The sequence below is a fragment of the Camelus bactrianus genome, chromosome X (genome assembly GCF_048773025.1).
Source record: "Camelus bactrianus isolate YW-2024 breed Bactrian camel chromosome X, ASM4877302v1, whole genome shotgun sequence".
Classification (NCBI taxonomy): domain Eukaryota; kingdom Metazoa; phylum Chordata; class Mammalia; order Artiodactyla; family Camelidae; genus Camelus; species Camelus bactrianus.
The window spans coordinates 39,458,833-39,468,023 of record NC_133575.1 but is presented as its reverse complement, the minus strand read 5'-3'; the positions used below and the strand labels follow the sequence as shown (position 1 = coordinate 39,468,023).

The window sequence follows — 9,191 nt, the reverse complement described above, 5'->3', positions numbered from 1 at the left end:
TGTTCCAGGCCTCTCTCTTTGGCTTGTCTTCTTACTGTGTGTCTTCACATGGCCTTTCCTCCATGTATGCTTCTTTTTCCAAATTTGCCCTTTATAGGAAACCAGTCATACTGGATTAAGGTCCACCCTAATGACCTCTTCTTAACTAATTACAACTGCAGTGATCCTATTTTCAAATAAGTTCACATTTTGAGGTACTGGGGGTTACAATTCCAGCATCACTGAATAAAGTTTTATAATTTTCCATGTTGGTCTTTAATTTCTTAGATTTATTCTGTGGTATTTGTGTCAGTTATCAATTTATTGCCTCTGGGTCTGGAATGTATCCTTCAATATATGCTCTGTGATAAACAATGTAATTCCATTAAGCATTTTTCCTTTTAAGTAAACACAATGATAAGCTTTCTCAGTAGAGGGCAGTATAGGGACATTGAAAGAGAAAGAGGCTTTCCTTCAATTTTCAGCTGTAGCAGGGTGAGCCCATGGTGTGAGTGAAGCCACCTGGTAGACCTCTGCCCTAGCCACAGGACCAGAATTCAGTGTCCCTCACTGACCTTGCAGCCTCTGTCTGGCAATAATCTGTGCACGGCCCTCTTAACACAGAAACCTGAACCCCTAAGACTTGCTACTGGCACCAGCACCAGAATGCCTCTTACCAGCACACATACTCAAAAGCCTCCTGCCTGTGCCTGTGTTCCTAAAGGTCACTTGCCCACACCAGTGCTCTGATTCCCTCTTAAGGCCCCAGCACAAGCCCACCTGAGGCCTGGAAGATTCCCATCCTCTCTGCCCATCCACTGTACATTCAAGTCACTATATATATATTCCAGTAGCTATAGCTTAGCCTAATAATTTATGTGTAGATTATTTGAGTTTTCTAGTTCATACTCATGTCACCCATGGTAATGACAGATTGTTTCTCCATTTATAACCCTTATACTTTTAAAAATTATTTTTGCCTTACTGAAAGAATTAAGATACCCTATAGCATTGTCAAAAGGAACTATTTCTCAATCTCAAAAGGAAAGCTTTTAATATTTCACCAGTTAGTAGAATGTTTATTCTAGGGATTTTTCAGATAAACTTCACAGGGTTAAGAAAGTTCCTTTCTGTTCTTAAATCTCTGAAAAAATATTATGAATGCAGCTTGACTTTTACCAGACTCTTTTTTTTTTACTGCATGTGGAAGCTAGACAATAAGCTATTAAACAACCAATTGATCAAAAATGAAATAAAAAAATACCATAAGACAAATGAATGAAAACACAACATACCAAAATCTATAAGACGCTGCAAAAGCAATTCTAAGAGTGAAGTTTAAAGCGATACAGTCCTACCTCAAGAAACAAGAAAAATATCAATTAAATAATCTAACATTACCCTTAAAGGGACTAGAAACAGAAGAACAAAGCCCAAAGTGAGTAGAAAGAAGTAAATAATAAAGATCAGAGTGAAAATGAATGAAATAGAAACTAAAAAATAAAACAATAGGAAACATCAATGAAACTAAGAGCTGGTTATCTGAAAAGATAAACAAAATTGATAACCCTTTAGCTAGATTTATCAAGAAAAAAAGAGGACCCAAATAAATAAAATTGGAAATGAAAGAGAAGTTACAACCAACATCACATAAATACAAAGGATCACAAGAGATTACTATGAATAGTTATATGCCAACAAATTGGACAACTTAGAAGAAATGTATAATTTCACAGAAAACATACAATCTTCCAAGACTGAATCAGGAAGAAATGGAAAATCTGCGCACTTTGATTACTAGTAATGGAATTGAATTAGTAATCAATAAACTCCCAATAAACAAATGTGAAGATAGCTTTACAGGTGAATTCTATGAAACATTTAAAAGAGTTAATATTATCCTCCTGATACTATTCCAAAAAGCTAGAGAGGGAAGATCACTCCCTAATTTGTTTATGAGGCCAGCATTACCCTGACACCAAAACCAGACAAAGGCACTACAAAAAGAGAAATTTACAGGCTAATATCCTTGATGCACATAGATGCAAATTTTCAACGAAATACTAGAAAACCAAATACAAAAATACATTAAAAGGATCATACGCCATGATCAAGTGGAACTTATCCCAAGGATACAAGGGTGGTGCAATCAATGTGATCCCCAAATCAATGCGATATACCACATTAAGAAGACAAAAGCTAAAAATCTTATTATCATTAGGTGCAGAAAAAGCGTTTGAAAAATCCAACATCCACTTTTGATAAAAACTCTCAGCACGTGGATATAGAGGGAGCATACTTCAACATAACAAAGGTCATATGCAGCAAACCCACAGGTAATGTCATATTCAATGGAGAAAAGCTGAAAGCTTTTCTTCTAACATAAGGAATAAGACAAAGATCCCCACTTTCATCACTTTTATCTGACATAGTATTGGAAGCCCTAGCCACAGCTATTAAACAAGATAAATAAATGTAAGAAATCCTGATTGGAAATTAAGAATTAAAACTATTTGCAGATGATATGATACTATGTATAGAAAACCACAAAGATTTCACCAAAAAGCTATTAGAACTGATGACTGAATTCAGTAAAGTTGCAGGATACAAAATTAATATACAGAAATGTATTGCATTTCTTTTTTTTTTTTTTTTGCCTCTGGGAAGTATATTTTATTTACATTTTTAAAATCTGTTAACTAGTATCTCTTCCTCCTTTCCACCCCCAAAGACTTGGGAAGGGAAAGAACGGGAACTTCACAGACCTACCCCCCCACGTACAAATAAACACCCTCATGGCTCACACCAGCAAAGGAAGTGAAAGAGAAAGAGGTCTGAACCTCCCTCTGAAGGACCGACCAGGTCTGGGCCAGGGGGAGGGAGGAAGGGAGGGGCTGAAGGGTGGGTCTCTTAAGAGAAGAAAGGGACAGAGAGGGGGCAAGTCAGTTTGAAGGGGTTGGAAAGTAGTCCGAGGCCCCTCCCCTCCTCTTCCTTCCTACCCTATAGTCTCTGCTGGTGGGGGGTCTCCCTGCGCCCTCTCCACACCAGACACAAAGCAGAGGCTGCAGCCATTAGCAGTCAGGTCTCTGGACACAAAATACTTTTGCTTTGTGGTCTCCTGATGTGGTCACCACCAGGGAGGCATCTTTGCTGAGGGCAAAGTCCAGGATCTCAGCCGTGTGACCCCGGTAGTCAGTAAGCAGGTGGCCAGTCCGAGCATCCCAAAGGCGCACGATGCCGTCCAAGCTGCAGGTATAAACCACGGCGGTGCCTGCCTCCCATAGCAGCTGCACAATGCCCGAATGGTGCTGACACTGGTGCCTGAGGGTCTGCGTAGACAGGTCATAGATGGCCAAGGTCCCATCCAGGTAGCCAACAGCTGCCAGGGGCATCCTGGGCAGAGCAGAGCATCACGACGGCCCGTGAGGGACCAGGACTCAGTGCCCTTTGGTCCTCAAAAATATGGAACGCTTCACGAATTTGCGTGTCATCCTTGCGCAGGGGCCATGCTAATCTCTGTATCGTTCCAATTTTAGTATATGTGCTGCCGAAGCAAGCACTGTATTGCATTTCTATACACTAACAATGAACTATGACAAAGAGAAATGAAGGAAACAATCCCATTTATAATTGCATCAAAGGAATAAAATACCTAGGAATAAATCTAACCAAAGTGGTGAAAGACCAGTACCCCAAAGACATTGAGGAAAGAAATTGAAGATGACACAGTAAGTGGAAAGATATACTGTGTTAGTGAATTAGAAGAATATTAATATTGTTAAAATGTCCATACTAAACAAAGCAATATACAGATCCAATGCAATCCCTATCAAAATACCAATGGCATTTTTCACAGAACTAGAACAAATAATCCTAAATTTTTAAGGCACCACAAGGACCCCAAATAGCCAAAGCAATCTTGAGAAAGAAGAACAAAGCTGGAGGTATCCCACGCCCTGATTTCAAACTATACTACAAAGCTATAGTAGTCAAAACAGTACAAGTACTGACACAAAAACAGACATATAGATCAATGGAACAACATAGAGTGTCCAAAAATAAACCTACACTTATATGGTCAATTAATCTATGACAAAGGAGGAAAGAATATACAGTGGGTAAAAACAGTCTTTTCAATAAATGGTGTTGGGAAAATTGGACAGCAACATGCAAAATAGTTAAACTGAACCACTTCCTTACACCGTATACAGAAATAAACTCAAAATGGATTAAAGACTTAAATGTAAGACCTGAAAGCATAAAACTCATAGAAGAAAACAGGCGGTAAAGTCTTCGACATTGGTCTTAGCAATATCTTTTTAGATTTGTCTCCTCAGATAAGGGCAACAAAAGCAAAAATAAACCAATGGGACTACATCAAACTAAAAAGCTTTTGCACAGAAGAGGAAGTCATCAACACAATGAAAAGACAACCTAAACTGAATGGGAGAACATATTTGCAAGTGATATAGCCCATAAGGGGTTAATATCCAAAATATACAAAGGACGCACACAACTCAATATAAAAAATCCCCAAAACAAACAAACAAAAAAAACGTGATTAAAAAATGGGCAGAGGACCTGAATAGACATTTTTCCAAGGAAGACATACAGATGGCCAACAGACACATGAAAGATGCCAGTATCACTAATTATCAGGGATATGCAAATCAATACCACAATGAGATATCACCTCACACCTTTCAACATAGCTATTATCAAAAAAAGAGACAACAAATAACAAATATTGGAGAGGTTGTAGTGAAAAGGGAACCCTGTACATGTTGGTGGGCATGCATATTGGTGTAGCCACTATGGTAAACAATATGGAGCTTCCTCTAAAAACTAAAAATAGAACTATTAATATGATCCAATGTGTCCACCTCTGTGCATTTACACAAAGAAAACAAAAACACTAAATCAATAGTACCTCTATTCTCATTGCAGCACTATTTACAATAGCCAAGATGTGGAAGCAACCTAAGTGTCCATCAATAGATGAATGGATAAAGAAGATGTTATACACACACACACACACACACACACACACACACACACACACACACATATACAACAGAATATTATTCAGCCATAAAAAAGAATGAAATTTTGCCATTTGTGGCAAAATCGAGGGACCCAGAGGGCATTTTGCTGAGTGAAATAAGTCAGACAGAGAAAAACAAATACCATATGATTTCATTTATACGTGGAATGTAAAGAACAACAAGAAAACAAAACTAAACAGAAACAGACTCATAGATACAGAGATCAAGCGTATGTTTGCTAAGGGAGGGTGGGAAGATAGATGTAATAGTTGAAGGAGATTAAGAGGTGCAACTTCCAGCTATTAAATAAGTGAGTCACAGGGATATAATGTATACATAGGGAATGTTGTCAATAATATAGTAACAACTTTGTATGATGATGAATGGTAACTGGGTTTATTGTGGTGATCATTTCATAATATATATTGAATCAGCATGCTCTATACCTGAAACTAGTGTAACATTGTGTTCATTATAACTCAATTTTTAAAAAGATTTTTAAAACTCCTCTCCTCTTTCTTGATAAGGCTGATCACCAGGATGTTGAGTTTGGCATAGATGTGAACCTCATAATCTGAGCCCCTCATTTACTTTCTGGGCTTGCCATGTGAAGACTGTAATTATCTTGCCTGGCATCCTCTTCACCCATCAGGAGATGAAGTGGACCAGAAGCGTGGGGTAGAGTAAGGAGGATAGATCCAATGTGTAAGGAGGACAAGAATATCCTAAATAAGGGAACTGTGAGAGAATATCCCTCCACTCACCCATCTCTTTGGAGAGTTAAATGACTCAAGGACACAGGAAGATACTTTATTTCAGGAGCTTTACTGGTTACCTAAAATTTTAATAGGGGTGTAATTGCCACCAGAAAATATTGTTTGCCTTTTGCTCCCCAGAAATGACCAGAGGAAAACCTAAATTAATCAAAACAAGCACCTCCCACTATTGTTATCTGAAGTCAACAGCAGTCTCCCCAACTGAGTCCTCCCAGCCTAAACTATGGAGTTGAGCTTTACTTGAAACAATGTCTGCATTCTTGGAAACTTACATAAATTACATCTGTTTCTTTGGTTATGCATTCATTCAATACTTATTTGGCTCCTACTACTTACCAGGCAATATTCTAAGCATATGTAATTGTGTTAAGAGAATTGACTGAAAAGTATTCTTGTCTCGGGAAGGAAGGTGGACCAAGTCCAATATTCTAGGATTCTAGTTAAAAAAAAAAACCCACATTGATCTCTTTTATAAATTGTAGCCTCTCTCACTTTATTTGAAAAAATATAGATCTATAGCTTAGTCATGGGCTACCTGCATTCTTTTAGTAAAATTGAAAATGTGTGCATCCGTGTTTGTGTGCCGTTAGAATAAAATCTAAAGAGGTAGTAAAAACCTTAAAGGTCCTCTATCCAATCCTACCCAATGAGTGTTTTCCTTATGCAACTTCTTTAGAGTAAGCATTTAACTTTTTCTTGAATACATCTGGTGATGAGAAGCTCATTACTTTGCAAAACATTTTGTTGTAGGACCACTCTTCTCCTTAAAATGATCCTTGCAATTTATAATTAGGATGAAATTACTAGTGTGCTGGTTTTTAATCTGGAAATGAGGAAAGAGAAGATACCTCATGTGTTCTAGAAATGAAGCAGGGTGCAGAGGAGCTTCAAGAAAGGAAAAGGGGTACTGGGGAGGAAGACATTGAAGATCAGAAAAATAATGGGGTCCATGGTGAGGCTATTAGAGACTGGAGGGGAATTCAGGAATTTCTGGGTTTCGGGAATTCAGTTGGCTGACAGGGATGCCTGTGTGGCTGGAGTAGAACAGGAAATGGAGCAGGGTCAGAAAGGGAGACGGGGTCTGGATCATACAGCCTTGTAAGGAATTTGGATTTTATTCTAGGTTTGGTGGAAGGTGCTTTTTTTTCAGCAGGGAACATTTTTTGCCTTTTTTTTTTTTTTGCATTACATCCCCATGACATTTATTTTATAACCGGAAGTTTGTACCTTTTGACTCTTCCCCGTTTTTCGTGCTTTTAAAACATCACAATTCTATTTGTGCAATTCTCTCAGCATACTCCCTGCTTTCTCACTTTATACCACACTCCTGAATACCTGAACTCTTCATAGTCCCCTGACTACACCAGGTATAGGAAACATAATCATGTTTCCTTACACGTGTGTGCATACTCACGTCCCTCTTTCCTACAATTTCTTCCTCCCTGCCCTGGTCCACCTGGCAAATGGTTTCTTTGGTGCCAGAATTGGCTCAACCATCACGTCCTCTAGGAAGTAGTCTTTTACTATCTTAAGCCAATCTGGGTGCTTTGTAAGTGTCTCCATTATTTCAGCTAGTCACAATTGGCAATTTTTGTGACATCTGTGAGGGCCAGGGCAGTATCTGCTTCATCGCTGAATCCCCAGAATCCCGCACTGTGTCTGGCTTAATTCATATTAATACATTATTGAACTCTTCTAAGGCAAAAATACCAATATTTTGGGAGCAGATATCCTCCAAAATATAACTAGTTTATATTTAATGATACCATGTAGTACATTTTTCCCTGGGTATATTTTGCAAATATTTCATCCTGGTGGTATCATATGTAAATAACACAGTGCAAATCAGTTATTCTCTGAAAGCATTTTGGAGTCTTTTCTAGAGCTGTGATAGACAATCGTTAACACCTGCTTTAAAAAATTCCACGTAAAGATGTAGAAAACAAACTTACGGTTACCAAAGGGGAAAGGGCCCAGGGAGGGATAAATTCAAAGTTTGGGAATAGCAGATACAAAATACTATATACAGAATAGATAAACAACATGGTCCTACTATATAGCACAGGGAACTACATTCAGTAACTTGTAATAACCTATAATGAAAAAGAATTGAAAAAGAATATGTGTGTGTGTGTGTGTGTGTGTGTGTGTGTGTGTGTGTGTGTGTGTGTGTGTGTATAACTGAATCACTATGCTGTATACCAGAAACTAACGCAACATTGTAAATCAATTATACTTCACTTTACAAAAAAGTTCCGGGTCATCTGTGCCATGCTTTAAGGTTTACAATTTTGCGGCTTTAACTAATCATTTATTCATATAGCTATAAAATGTAGAATTTACAAGAGATACTGAAGAAAGTAACCACAGCAAGTAGCTGGAGACCAATAGCGATGATCACGATGAGCAGCTGGTAGGAAACCTAGTGCGTGAAAGCATGCCCCTGGAGCCTTACTATCTAGGTTTGAATCCTGCCCCTTACAAGCAATTACCTCACTTTTCTGTGTCGTGGTTTCCTTGAGTCTAAAACAGGTAGGATAATAATACCTAGCTCAAGGGATTTTTTAACGCTTAAGTAATTCGCTTAAGGGACTCCAGGCTGTGGCTGGAGAGACATAAAAACTGTTCTACGGAAACCCAGAGGAAGGAGAAGTTAATTTCTGGGTTGGTTGGGAAGGCTCAGAGAAGACATCGGAGTCGGGGTTTGAAAGAGTGATAGAAGACTTCCCAAGGTAGGAGTCATTCATTCCAAGACAGCTTAAGCCAAAACTTTGGAATGTTTTACTTCATTTCCTACAAGGGGAAAAAGCCTACATTGAAGATGTGTTTTCCTGGGTATTCTACTAATCAAATCCCAGGGTTCTAGTTTGCACACCAGGAGTGTGGCCACCAGGTGGCAGCACAAACTTATAAAACCCTGTATCCCAGAGGCATTGCATCCCTTTGCCTAAAGCTCTCTCATAAATTAAGATGCTCTTTTTTTTTTTTAATTAAAGTACAATTTACAATGTTGTGTTAATTTCTGATGTACAGCATATTGATTCATTTCTATACATATATAGATATACTCCTTTTCATATTTTTTCATTATACGCCATTACAAGATATTGAATATAGTTCCTTGTGCTATACAGTAGGACCTTGTTGTTTATCTATTTTATACATAGTAGTTAGTATCTACAAATCCCAAACTCCCAATTTATCCCTCCCCACCCCCTTCCCCCCTAGTAATCATAAGTTTGTTTTCTATGTCTATGAATCTGTCTCTGCTTTGTAAAAAGTTCATTTGTGTCCATTGACAGATGACTGGATAAAGAAGTTGTGAGATATATATATATAATATATATTATATATAATATCTATACTTCTGTGAGATATATATATATACTTC

General features: G+C 38.1%; 1 non-coding gene across 1 annotated transcript; it reads right to left on the bottom strand.

Moving 5' to 3' along the window:
* Positions 1–3,435: 3,435 nt before the first annotated feature.
* LOC123619486 (U6 spliceosomal RNA) lies at positions 3,436–3,539 on the bottom strand. Its single transcript, XR_006728102.1, has one exon. It is a non-coding gene; the product is annotated as a U6 spliceosomal RNA (small nuclear RNA).
* Positions 3,540–9,191: the final 5,652 nt, after the last annotated feature.